General features: G+C 40.5%; 1 long non-coding RNA gene across 4 annotated transcripts; it reads left to right on the forward strand.

The window, feature by feature from the left end:
- The first annotated feature begins 1151 nt into the window (after positions 1-1151).
- On the forward strand, positions 1152-6619 carry LOC139435355 (uncharacterized). 4 transcript variants are annotated; one of them, XR_011644638.1, is made up of 5 exons: positions 1152-1215; positions 1341-1486; positions 1612-1962; positions 2719-3058; positions 6128-6619. It is a non-coding gene; the product is annotated as an uncharacterized lncRNA (long non-coding RNA). The 4 variants fall into 4 exon arrangements; XR_011644639.1 differs by having other exon boundaries at positions 2719-2882; positions 6128-6618; XR_011644636.1 differs by lacking the exon at positions 6128-6619 and having other exon boundaries at positions 2719-5291.
- Positions 6620-14608: the final 7989 nt, after the last annotated feature.

Raw genomic sequence — 14608 nt, forward strand, 5'->3', positions numbered from 1 at the left:
ATAGGATTGTTTAACACAAAAAATAGTATAAAATCAAAAGGTGGGTTTTTTGAAAAAAAAAGCTTTGTGTTATATAGGCGGGCCTTGTATTAACACATCGAAGTTGGTTTGACAAAAAATCGTCCATCGAAGCCAGTGTTAAATAGATTTTTTCGAATGTGTCGAATATCCAACGTCCAATATAAAACCAAATTTACCACGGTCTGACGCTCTTCTAGGCAGTCATACATCCTGTTACGCAGACAGCTACGTGGGGCATTTGTTATCATGTGCTACTCTGATATTGGAAGAGTACATTCAGTATTTTCCCAACAACAAGTCATTTCACACTCATGTGACACAAGATAAAACACTGGTCAGTACCTTTAACTTCTACCATCTCTGTGGCCTCAGCGGAGCGTCCAGCAGCTGCATTTTCTGCAACGCAGGTGAAGTTCTGGAAGGTACCGGGGTTTGAGGGAGTCCACTTGAGCTTATTCTGGTTCACTGAGAAGTAGGTACCGATGGGGAAACCCTGCCTGAACGTCCATCTGACCGTACAGTCCACGTTTAGGGTGCAGCTCGTGAAGCAGGTGAATCCTCTCAATCTGCCGGGAAACACAGTGCCAGGTCCACTGATGCTGACGTTCCACGCGTCAACTAGAAAAGTTAAGAAAGTTAATTTGAGTATACGAAAAATAATGCATTCTGACGTAGAAATCAATATGACAGCTGCAGTTGATCCAGGACTGCTCGAGTCCTCATTGACAGAAAGAAATTAGATCACATTAATCAAGTTCTGAGGTCCTCACACTGGCTTCCTGTCTCAAAATAATGTACGTTAAAGGACTACTGTTGGTTTTTTATAGATTTTTTCGAATGTGTCGAATATCCAACGTCCAATATAAAACCAAATTTACCACGGTCTGACGCTCTTCTAGGCAGTCATACATCCTGTTACGCAGACAGCTACGTGGGGCATTTGTTATCATGTGCTACTCTGATATTGGAAGAGTACATTCAGTATTTTCCCAACAACAAGTCATTTCACACTCATGTGACACAAGATAAAACACTGGTCAGTGAAGAGTTTATCGCCGGCCACAAGAGGGCAGCGTCACTGCTGTCGCTGCCCGGATATGCCGTGCTTTGACCCGGTAGTGCTTAGCGGCCATTTTAGTTCACATGTTGTTCATTCACTCCGCCTCGAGTTGAGACGTTCATCCACTCACTCATGTAAGACTGTTTCCACTACTGTTTAGTGTGTCTTTAATATATGTAATTTAATATATATGTATTGGTCATGACATGCATGTATGTAATACTTTGTCAGCTTATCCTGCGGCATTGCTCTGTTTCAGGGTGTCGCCGGCCACAAGAGGGCAGCGTCACTGCTGTCGCTGCCCGGATATGCCGTGCTTTGACCCGGTAGTGCTTAGCGGCCATTTTAGTTCACATGTTGTTCATTCACTCCGCCTCGAGTTGAGACGTTCATCCACTCACTCATGTAAGACTGTTTCCACTACTGTTTAGTGTGTCTTTAATATATGTAATTTAATATATGTGTATTGGTCATGACATGCATGTATGTAATACTTTGTCAGCTTATCCTGCGGCATTGCTCTGTTTCAGGGTGTCGTCATCTTTGTCAATAAAGTACCAAGACTGACATTGAGGAGTGTGTTTCTTCAGTCAGTACCTTTAACTTCTACCATCTCTGTGGCCTCAGCGGAGCGTCCAGCAGCTGCATTTTCTGCAACGCAGGTGAAGTTCTGGAAGGTACCGGGGTTTGAGGGAGTCCACTTGAGCTTATTCTGGTTCACTGAGAAGTAGGTACCGATGGGGAAACCCTGCCTGAACGTCCATCTGACCGTACAGTCCACGTTTAGGGTGCAGCTCGTGAAGCAGGTGAATCCTCTCAATCTGCCGGGAAACACAGTGCCAGGTCCACTGATGCTGATGTTCCACGCGTCAACTAGAAAAGTTAAGAAAGTTAATTTGAGTATACGAAAAATAATGCATTCTGACGTAGAAATCAATATGACAGCTGCAGTTGATCCAGGACTGCTCGAGTCCTCATTGACAGAAAGAAATTAGATCACATTAATCAAGTTCTGAGGTCCTCACACTGGCTTCCTGTCTCAAAATAATGTACGTTAAAGGACAACTGTTGGTTTATAAAGCACTGAGTCAAAACTAAACACGGAGAAGCAGCGTTCAGTTTGTATGCTCCATATATCTGGATCAAATTACCCAAAAATATCTGCAAGTAAACTAAAGCTCACACTTGTTTTAAATCCAGGCTGAAGACTAATTTTTTCCACTGCTTTAAATCAAATAAAAGACATGTTCATATATTTTACTGGACTGCGATTTTATTGTTGTATTTTAAACTGGTCTTTTTGTATTTTGTATTTTGTATGTTTTCTAAAAATCATCTTGGCTGTAAATTGTAATGTGTTCCTTTTGCCATAATATATTAATGATTTGAATGTGTTTTAAAGCACTTTGAATTTCCTTGTGTTGAAATGTGCTTCATCTATAACATTGCCTTGCCTTTTATCTACTCTTCCCTTCCGTAATACTTACAGCTGAGCAGATAACCCGGCTGAAAACTCTTGTATGTTGAAACGTAATCTCACACATGTAGAATCCAGCATCAGTGAGTCAAAGTGAAGCGTGACGTTGTTTCGTATATGTTCACGTCGTGGAATCATTTTCTGTCCGTCTTTGTCCCAGACCACCGGGTCCGACAGCTGCGATGGGCCCAGAAGCCTCCAGGTGGAGCACCATGGCACAGCAGATCCAGGGTTTAGAGTTGGGACATTGTTTGGAGGACTGATTTGCACAGACACTGGGTGCAACAGGAAGAGAGGATTTCCAAATCATGAAGGAAAGAAGAAGTACACACATCAGAGATAATACTGTGAAATTATGTGTAACTTAAACTCTGCAACTTTTGCTTCAACAGAGTCAGTTGCAGATGGCCTACCTCCTGTCAGCCTTCCATCGGGGCACAAACGTATCTCGTGCCCTCATTGGTCATGTGCGCGTTCGTGTGTGTTGGATGAGGGGCTCTGTAAGGAAGTGGCAGATTTTCTCCGGTTATGTATTTTCAAATTCTAGCGATCTCGAGCCGGTTTCTCAAATGTACCTACTCCACCTTTAAGCAACAATACAGAAGTATGGTGGTAAAATGAACTCAAAGTGTGTTTTACCTTCGACAGCAAGCTCTTTTTTAAAAGGATAACCAGACTAAAATACACATAACATAATTAAAGCCATAAGAAAATCCAGTATGCATGAACATATTTTAAAACATTGACAAGCACACCAACATGAGGAACAGCCTCAGTTCAAAGAAACCTCATGCGTTCGCAGTTTTTTTTAATTCAAATTGATTTAAAAGGATTGAACAAGATAAGCGTGTGTGATAACAAGCCTCTGCAGCTTGTTGAACGTGTGTGAAGCAAACAGTAGGATTAAAATAATCTTGATTTCTGGTGCACTTTGAATACAATCTATATTAAAAAAAAAGAATCCTGTTAGTGTGCCAAAAAGTACTGTGTACATATTTAAAATGCAATGGAGTTCTCCTAACTGCATCTGACCAAATGTTCCCATATGTTTACAGACCATCTTGCAAAGAGATCACAGAAGTTGCAACTGAGGGGAGGGTACATGGCCCTTCCCCACTTTCCAACCCCTTACTTCTGGCTACCTTGCTTGGACTACACCCATATTCAAACTCAACATTCATTTGATCTCACCTACACCTAGAAAAGTTACATTAATGCATGGTAGCGACACTATTGCGGCATCAACATCTGTCCACAGGCGGTGTGTTGTAATGCTAACCCGTAATGAACTAGTGTCAGCTGGGGCGACATATCAAAGTAAAGTACTCGTTCTGCAGAAGAAATTCATCTGGGATTTAATCTGGTAGTTGCATGAAATGATATAAACATAAAGTACTATATAATTGTAGAAAAAGTACAGTACTTAAAGGTCCCCTATTATACTGTTTTTCATCAATATATTACAGCTCTCAGATATATACAAAACATGTGTCTGAAGTGTTTGGCTCAAAACGCCAAACGGATCATTGCAGCATTACCCATAATCCCCTCTGTTTCAGCCATGTTTCAAAAGTGCTGATTCACTGGGTGTTTCTCAATGTCGAGGACGCTTGCTTTGTAACACATGTCTTCCAAGTCACTTGCTTCAGAAGCGAGGCAAGAATCCTTCCTAGCCTCGGAAAACGAAGAATTGTGGAACAGGTGTGCGTCGTGTGCGAGGCCCCGCCTTAAATGGAGCGCGATTTCCGCCAAAGATTTGGAAATTGGTCCGTGCGCAAAGCATTGTGGGGATTTTAAGACCGTGGAGTCTATGTGCAGCCTCGAAATTTCTCGCTACGAAGTACGCCGGCCTCGGTAGAATTCCAAGTATGCTGGACATTGGAATAGTCCTTGGGCGGCACTCGATGACGTAGTATGCTTGAAATAGTGGCTCTGGAGCAGCTTTCCTTGACATTGAGAAACACCCTCTGTCTGTTACTTTAGATGAAAACAAGGAGCCACTCCCCACACCCCTCTGAGAGAGATTTGGTTACAAATAACACAATAGGCGCTTTCACACCAAGTACTTTGCCGTGCTTAGTTCATCAGAACTCTTTAGTTCTGATGAACTAAAGAGCAGATCTCGTTCACACCGGAATAAGTCCCTGAGGGAGGATTAGGCAAATGAAGCCGTTGAAGTCACTTCTTCTTCTTCTGCTTTGGGTTTACTGGCAGGCCGCAAACAAGCCTTCCGAGTAAATCGCCAGAACGCCGACACCTCTTCATCACTCCACCGCTCCCATGTTTTTTTTTTGTTGCCATAACTTAGTCTCTCTCCGTTGGTGTGCTGGGCTAATGCTAATAATGCTAATGCCAGCAAATACAATGGCGGCTTCACAAAACTTGAAATGGGAACCTTTTTCCCCAGGAAAGTACCTGCTCTCTAGCAGGGACTAGAAAGGGGGTGAAAAGGTTCTCATGAACTAAGGACTAGTTCCGGATTTTTTTGGTGTGAACACAATATTTCAAGAACTATCGGAACTATACTGTGAAAGCGCCTATTGGTGCTCTAGGAGGAGATTCAGATGATAAGGTGGGCAGGTGTTACCTTGGTTGCTGATTGGCTAATGGTTACACATCGTTATGACATCATAAAGTGGCCAAAATCTGATCAGCTCATTTTCAGACAGGTTTTTATAGAAATGGATCAAAAAGAGAGAGAATCTTTGTTCCTGAAACTTTCAGAGTCTCTTTCCACAGAGGGGACACATGGTGATGTAGAAGAGACATGAAGAAGAGGGGACACATGTTGATGTAGAAGAGACATGAAGAAGAGGGGACACATGGTGATGTAGAAGAGACATGAAGAAGAGGGGACACATGTTGATGTAGAAGAAACATGAAGAAGAGGGGACACATGGTGATGTAGAAGAGACATGAAGAAGAGGGGACACATGTTGATGTAGAAGAGACATGAAGAAGAGGGGACACATGGTGATGTAGAAGAGACATGAAGAAGAGGGGACACATGTTGATGTAGAAGAGACATGAAGAAGAGGGGACACATGTTGATGTAGAAGAGACATGAAGAAGAGGGGACACATGGTGATGTAGAAGAGACATGAAGAAGAGGGGACACATGTTGATGTAGAAGAAACATGAAGAAGAGGGGACACATGTTGATGTAGAAGAGACATGAAGAAGAGGGGACACATGTTGATGTAGAAGAGACATGAAGAAGAGGGGACACATGTTGATGTAGAAGAGACATGAAGAAGAGGGGACACATGTTGATGTAGAAGAGACATGAAGAAGAGGGGACACATGTTGATGTAGAAGAGACATGAAGAAGAGGGGACACATGTTGATGTAGAAGAGACATGAAGAAGAGGGGACACATGTTGATGTAGAAGAGACATGAAGACCTTTAAATAAGTGATATTAACTACTTCCACATCTGCACACCTGGACATCGATGAACCAGCTGTACTTACTCCTAATGTCGACTATGGAGCTGATGCTGCTTGAGGCTCCTGTTCGTGGATTGAGAACATTGCACTGTAACTCTAGCGTGTTGTCCCGTCCATCAGGAGTCCACGTCAGCGAGCTCCCGTTGACCGTGAGGCCCTTTAAGGACCAGCTGAAGACGCAGTCCGGGCTGCAGGAAGAGGAGCAGGTGAACGTCTTACTGAGACCAGCCGTCACCTGCCCGTCGCGGGAGATCTGATCCCAAGCCTGCACACCTGGAGCACCTGAAGAAGAGGAGGAGGATATTGGTATTCTTATCGAGGAAAAAGCTTTCTCACAGGCCTCGCTCACAAATTAGGTTATACTCCTGTTAAGTCAAGAAGATAAAGGATAATCATACTTTAAATCACAGCGTTGAGGCTGGTGTAAACATTACATTAATAATTGAACCATGGATTCAAATCTCATAATAGGATTCTTTAAGAATGCATTAACTGCAGAAATAGAGATTACACTTTCTTTTTTTTATTATTCAATGTTTGCCATCACTATTTAATGATTATTATTTGTTGTATATTAAACTTGTGTTCTGTGTAACATTGTCACTTTCAACATTATTTAGGTGGAGGCTTCGAATAAGCCCAGTGGGTTTTCTGCCCCTTACTTTACTTTATATTTAATGTTATGTTTTCATATTTTTTACTTTATATTTATAAGAAAATAAAACAACAATCATGTTTTTCTTCCTCTTAAACACCTTCAGTTTGATATCACACAGAACAACCTAATGACTGAAATCAGAGCCCTGAAATAATGTATTTAGAAAATATATGTACAAATTAGAATTCCACTGCAGAATCTAAAATAATTATGAAAACATGTTTTTTCTATTAAACATCAACAGCTTTAATATAACACACCGAACCATTTAACTATAAGGATTCCCGAGAAGTGACTGGAGATGAGAACCCGCGACGCAAGCACTAAACTGAGACTGTGGTGAAGTGTCAAAAAAGGCTTTATTTTGTCCACGACACTGAAAAGGAGTTGACGAAGAACTCGTAGAGGGAAGACGTGGAGCTGTGCTGACCTGGAGGGGAGGCTGGACGTGGCAGGCAGAGCGGCTGGAACAGGACAAACAAGCAGGATTAGGAAAAAATAATTTCCTTTCACAAGGAGCATCAAAAAGTCGCTAGGAAAAACACTTCGGCCTGCACTGTAAAAAAAGATCGTAATTTTACAGGAAATAACTACATTTTTAAAGTAATTATCATGTTTTTTTCAATAACTTGCAAAATCCTATAAATTAACAACCCAAAACATTATTTTAAGTATTTTGACAATAACAACAAATAACGTTTATTTCATTTTTTTTTAACATAAAATGTACTATATAATATTTACAGTATTTTTGCACTTTCAGAAAATACATGCAGATGTACGTAAAATAAAAAGTATTATCTGTAATTAAATATGTAACTCATAATATAAAAGTGTATTACTATTATAAGACTTTAAGATATATTTTTTGGACATTTAAGGTAAACATAAAACTGTAAAAAAAAAAAAAGCGTCAAATAAAAAAACGAGTTTAAGGCCTCATGAGCAGACCACACATGCACAAATGGCATTTGCATGCGATGTTAAAGCACTAACTGTGCTATAGAAGATATGGGCAATCCATGCTGCGAAGAGAGCATAGTGGATCTTCTTGTACTGGATACTAGAGGTCTTGCCGATGCAGCAGTCATTGACGCTCTGAACCAGATTGAGAAACTTGGACAGGACCAGTATGACACCTATAGTGGAGGAAATAATGATTTGATCCCTTGCCAATTTTTTTTATTCACCCACTTACAAATAAATGAACAGTCTATAATTTTAATGGTAGGTTTATTTTAACAGTGAGAGTAAGAATAAAAAAATTACATTATATGAAAGATAAAAATGTATTTGCATTTAACTGTGGGAAATAAGTATTTGATCCCCTTGCAAAAAACAAGAATTCTGGCTCCCACAGAGCAGTTACATAAGTCCTCTTCCTTTAAGAAAGTACTGCTAATATCAACTTATTACCTGTATAAAAGACACCTGTCCACAGAATCAATAAATCAGATTCCAACCTCTCCAACATGGGCAAGACCAAAGAGCTGTCAAAGTACCTCAGGGACATGATTGTAGACCTGCACAAGGCTGGGATCGGCTACAAGACCACCAGAAAGCAGCTTGGGGAGAAGGAGACTGTTGGTGTGATTATTCGGAGATGAAAAAAAATAAAATGGGCATCACTCAACAATCAATCGCCCTCGGTCTGGGGCTCCACACAAGATCTCGCCCCGTGGGGTATTGATAATCATGAGAAAGGTGAGGTATCAGCCAAGAACTACACGGGAGGAACTTGTTAATGATTTCAAGGCAGCAGGGACCACAGTCACCAAGAAAACTATTGGTAACACACGACACCATCATGGATCAAATCCTGCAGCGCCTGCTCAAGAAGACTCATGAAAGGCCACCATCATTGTCACAAATGGGCAAGCTGAGAACTGGTACCAAGTCAGATTGGTGGACCTGATTTCTTTATAAGAGAATGCATCTCACCCATATTACAGGTCATCATCCTTGATGGGGCTGCTCTTGTGAACATGCTATGACCTGGTGCTGCTAAAACGTTTTTTGATGATGTGCAGCAAGTGTTCTCACCGTGCTGACATGCTCTCAGCTGGAGCATGTCAGCTGTCGATGTCGTGGGGGTCATAGTAATGTCTGTAATGGCTGACTCCTCTGTGTGTTTAAGCTCTCAAAAAACAGATTTATTTTAATACAAACTATGAGTTATTATAGGCAGGTAGTTATACTCTGAACAGATCCAAAACATATATATATGTCAGTCACACCCATCATCTTGCTTCACATCAAAATTTACATGATGAAGCAATCTTTAGGAAACAAGGGAAATCTAGATTTAAGTACGTCAGTTTTGCAAGTGCTAAGGCGGTAGGACTTTTGTTTTTAGTAATCTTATTTAGTAAATACAGGTTAGTTTAAATAAAAAAGAAACAGTGACATGGCAGGGACAAACCCCCCTGTTGAATGTGCACCATTGTCTTCAGCCTTGCATCAAACACCAGATGGCGCTGTATAACAAGTTTGTCATTCAAAGTCCCTCCTTTTTGGGGAAGAAGGAGGACCGGTTGCATTCGGGTTTCTCACGTCCAAATCTTGCAAGTTTGTGGATGCATACCCCTCACCTTTTGGCAAAGCCAATTTATATTGACACAGACCACTGCAGGGTGGCCCAACACATCATGAAGAAAGGGAAGAAACACACTCTGGCGTGTGTGTGTGTGTGTGTGTGTGTGTGTGTGTGTGTGTGTGTGTGTGTGTGTGTGTGTGTGTGTGTGTGTGTGTGTGTGTGTGTGTGTGTGTGTGTGTGTGTGTGTGTGTGTGTGTGTGTGTGTGTGTGTGTGTGTGTGTGTGTGTGTGTGTGTGTGGTCTAGCATTACTATACTTGTGGGGACCTAAATCTGTTTACATAGTCACGTCTGGGGACTCGCCTCCCTTATGGGGACAAATTGGAGGTCCCCATAAGGGGAATCATTAATTTTAGGGTGAAGACTTGGTTAGGATTAGGGTTAGGCATGTGTTGGTTATGGTTAGGGTTCGGATAAATCTCCAGGAAATGCATGAAAGTCAATGTAATGTCCCCTGAAGTGATGTATACATGGTATGTGTGTGTGTGTGTGTGTGTGTGTGTGTGTGTGTGTGTGTGTGTGTGTGTGTGTGTGTGTGTGTGTGTGTGTGTGTGTGTGTGTGTGTGTGTGTGCGTGCGTGTGTGTGTGTGTGTGTGTGTGTGTGTGTGTGTGTGTGTGTGTGTGTGTGTGTGTGTGTGTGTGTGTGTGTGTGTGCGTGCGTGCGTGTGTGTGTGTGTGTGTGTGTGTGTGTGTGTGTGTGTGTGTGTGTGTGTGTGTGTGTGTGTGTGTGTGTGGGGTGTGTGTGTGTGTGTGTGTGTTCAACGTACTTATTTCTAATGTTGGAGTGATCCTTTAACTGTATTTTTGTGTTACTCCAATTGTTTCTGTTTTGTTGTGAGCTTGTTATGTTGTATCATCACACACGTACATTTACTCAAGTGCTGCTCTTAAGTAAAGTACAAGTAACTCAAAATTGTACTTAAGTATTTCCATTATAAAGCCTATAAAGAAAATACAGGAAATTAGTCAATGGCCGAGTTACACAACAGCTTCTCAGCAAGCCAACTCAAATTATGTAAGAAAGCTTTAAGGTGTACGATCTGTTAACCGCCTAAATCTACACAATATAATGTTTGACTCCTCTTGCCTTCTTCTGACGCAGATCACTAAACTAAAAGTCATTTTTTAGCCTTCGGATGTGACATTTGAGTACTGTCATATGTGAGATGTACTTTGAACTAGAGGAGGTACACTTATGGAAACATGTCCTACTATAACAACAAGTATTACAGTAATGATTGCTTTTTATTATATTAAAAGATCATTATCACTGGAGAACAGGCGGGACTTCTCTGGTGAAATGCTTAGAAAGACGAACAATGCATTTCTTTCACTCATGCAAACCCTTGGTGGAGTTTTAGTGCACCGCCATTAGAGAAGATTGTGTTTCTGATTACAGCTGGTTGACGTAACGTTTATTCATTCACGTTGAACTTTGAATTTATTGCAGTAATTGAAATTCAGTGTCATTCCCAGAAATGGATGTGATGTTTGCAGAGTATTTGCCTACAGCTCTTTTCCCCCCTTTCTTCTCGTCATGATCTTTGTTTTTTATATGTGTTTTAGTAGTTTATATTTGCAGGTTCTTGTCATATTCATTTCACCCTTACAGTAAGCAGGTAACATGAAAGAAAGTCAGGATATCATCATAAGCTACAGGGGGATTACAAATATTCGTCCAACTTACTTTTCCGTTATAACTTTTTTAAACTAATAATTGTCAATAACAGATTATACAATGACTGAGTAGCAGAGGTGCCTCTTCACAATAAGACTGTCTCATATTTCCACTGAACTGAATCAACCTCCAAAATGTCCCCTTCGTGTATGATCCACTGTTGACTTTAGGCATTGTAAATTCACCCACAATACAAACAGACAGCCACACGCTGCTGTGCCATTGGATTATTTCCATGTTCTTTCTATTCAGGGAATATACCATAAACTTTGCAAATAAGAAAAACAAAGCCCTCTTTGCTTTTTACGTACGTGAGAAAACAGAAACACTGTTTATGTGGGTGGATATCCACATACAGTACACAGCATATATACAGTACAATATCGTTTTTAATCTGAATGAACACTCAATTTAATACAAATGTGACATGAGAGTTACATACAATGCATTCATTCTTTAGTCGAACATTATTCAAATGTCACTTTGTAGACATGTAAAGAAATAGCTCAGGTTGAACGGTGAAACAAACGGTAGCTAATTCAAGATAAATGATGAATTCAACCCTAATTTACTCCTGAAAACACTCCGTGATAGTGCATTAAGGATTTCATTATGGCAGCCAGAGATACTATAATTATCTATCAATTTCAAAAATTGGAATCTCATCGCTAAAACATTGTCGTTTAAAAAGAGCACATTATTAATTATTAGTTATATGCAGAGTTTATGTTGTTAAAAATCAACCTAAACTGACCAAAAACCTTCAAAACAACACCTTCATTTATGGCTTTACTGAATGAAAAGCTACGGCCTCGTAAGATTGTAAATGAAGGGGTGGTTTTTGGTTTTGGTCAGTCCTAATGGAACGTTATACCCTTTACAGTATGCATACAATCCATTCATGACGCCATATATTAAATTCCAATATATTTTAAAATCTATTTTTAATGGTATTTGAAGCCATCAACTAACTCAACTTCATTTAAGGTTGAACACTGACAGGGATTCGCTTTGATATGATTAAGGTGTGGTACAATACTTGCTTACAATGCAGGTGAAGTGAACCGTGTGAACAACTGACGGGTAGTCTGGTCCACTTTAATGAGTAACTAATGGGGGAGGGGACACTAGCCAAACACTCATTCGTTCATCATTACCCTTAGTTTAAAAAAAGGGAGTAACTAAAATATAACTTGTGTAGGCTATATGGTCTTGTTGCATTGATCTGGGTTAACGTGGAGCCGGCTGAAGACTCAAGACTGAGGGCCCGCTCTTTCAAGACACCAACACAACTAAGAAAGGCTCCTTCTATACTCGTTATTTCATGTATTTGTCGCGATCAGATGCAAAGGGCTGCAGAATGTATTGCAATTTTAACAAAAATGGACAAGTGCAATATCCAAATCGAAGCGAGTGCATTGTTTAGTAAAGGCAAAATATGAAATATGTGAAAATATTCTAAATGAAATATCGTGGTGCTGCAAGGAAGTCCTGGACTAAGAACTTTTCTAAAGACTTAAAATAAAAATGAAAAGGAATGCTGTCAATCGATTAAAACATTTATTCGCATTATCACAATAATAATCTGTAATTAATCATTATTAATTACCAGTATATAGTAAATAAAACATGTGTGGTGGTTCAGAAAAGCATGAAAAACTGACAAGAGAAATTATAGGGGTTTGAACCTTTAGTATCCTGTGCAACTTCAAGAAACTGGCCATCGCCTGTTGGGCAAAATGCCTTTCCTCCATCTTCACCACACCTAAAGCCAACGGGTGCATCACAGCAGTTACAGTGGAGGTAGTTATGGCTGCTCACTGATGTCCGCTGATTGAAGTCAATGTCAAAGCCTTTTCACTGCCATGTGATTCATGATAAACTGGTAGTTCGGGAGCAACTTTGGGTCAAAATTGGTAATGTGAATAAATTGCCCTAATTCTTTTTGTAAACAGGCTGAGGTTTCCAGATGTATCACGAGTGTTTGACATCGACATCTTATCTTAAATAACATTGTTGCAGAGGTGGGACAATTGAGTTGCTGCATTTAAAATATGTGCAAATGTAACACAAAACTGTTACTCAGCATTTATCGTCACATTTTACAGGAGATTAAATAATGAAACAGAGCAAAGCGAAATAAGAATACAGAACAGATAGATAGATATGTCTCATAATTATTTGTGTGAACATAAAAATAATTTGTGTGTAAATATGTGATTTGTAAATGTAAAACACCATCCACAAATGCATTTAAAAGATTTGAAAACTCACAAATAAATTTTCAAATGTAAAACGGATCTGCAAATATGCTAAATATTTTCACAAATAAAAAAAAGATATGTTTCATTTAATTTCAAACCTTTATTTAAATCCCATTGAATCATTGATCTCTTTTTCAAGGGAGACCTGCTCAAGTAGTTCCACATGAAACATAAAAACATAAATAGAACAACAAAAGCATCATTTACATAATTCTCCACATGAGCAGGTACCAATAGCTTCCGATTGAGTAGCATCCAACCGAGCTTTAAAAACATTTAGTGGCACCAGATTGCTCAGTTTCCATTTAATTTGCAGACTATTCCAAGACAGAGGAGCTGCGCATCTAAAAGCTGACAGTCCTAGCAGTTGGCACATTTAATAAAACCACAGCATGCGATCTCAGGCAGTAGCCACTTACAATTCTCCGTGAGATCAGGGAGCAGATATAAGATGGAAGTTTCCCTAACATGGCTTTGTATATACACATTTACCAGTGACTGAGCCTCCATGGCGCATTTCCACTGCAGCGGGTAGCCCCGTTTAAGCGTCCTTAACCGTCCTCAAGCGGCCAGGCCAGTTTTTGGTGGCCTTTCCATATAGCCTAGTACCGGCTAGCGGGTACTTTCCCCCTCTTTTCCGGCCCCATAAAATCGTGGTTCTATTTATCAGACCAGGCCACGGCTGAACTAGTGACATTAACACTCTCGACTGCTGATTGGTCAGAGAGAATCGTCACAAGATCGGGCGTGAGTTCATCCCTAGCGTCGCATATATATTTAGAAGCAAGCTTGCAGCATTTTTATAAACAGCATTTTGTAAACGGAGGAGCTACAAAAATGGCTACGTTTTTTAAGAAAAGCACACCGTGCTCGACCGAGGAGGTGACGACGTTCCTTCATCTCATTGGGGATGATACAATCCAGCGGGAGCTCGACGGAACAACGCGAAATGTAAAAGTGCACTCTGCAACGGCTTTACTGGAGTCCCTGCAAGGTACGCTCACTTCTAACAAAGAAGTCCATTTTATCCTTACATTAATGTTCGACAACCCATGCTTTTATGGAGCCCCGAAGAGCACAAGAGCTATTGTTTGCTAACACCATATGTGCCATTGTTTACGTTCAGTTTTTCTTTTCTATAGTTGTTGTTGCTATTTAGTATTGTGCTGCAGTAGTTTGTGGAATTAACAAGTCATTTTGCTGTTCTAGATGATTACATTGGGACTCGTGAGGAGGAACATTCCCGAACAACGGGTGATGGCAGTGTTCCGTCCACATCGTCATTGAATCCAGAACGGACCCCAGCCGAAGACCCTAACCCGACTCAACCACCAACACCGAGTGCCATCACGACACCGCAGCGTGTGGTTCTAGGTAAGAAATAGAAATGGCAAAACGACTGGAATT

The sequence above is a fragment of the Pseudochaenichthys georgianus genome, chromosome 16, assembly GCF_902827115.2.
Source record: "Pseudochaenichthys georgianus chromosome 16, fPseGeo1.2, whole genome shotgun sequence".
Lineage (NCBI taxonomy): Eukaryota > Metazoa > Chordata > Actinopteri > Perciformes > Channichthyidae > Pseudochaenichthys > Pseudochaenichthys georgianus.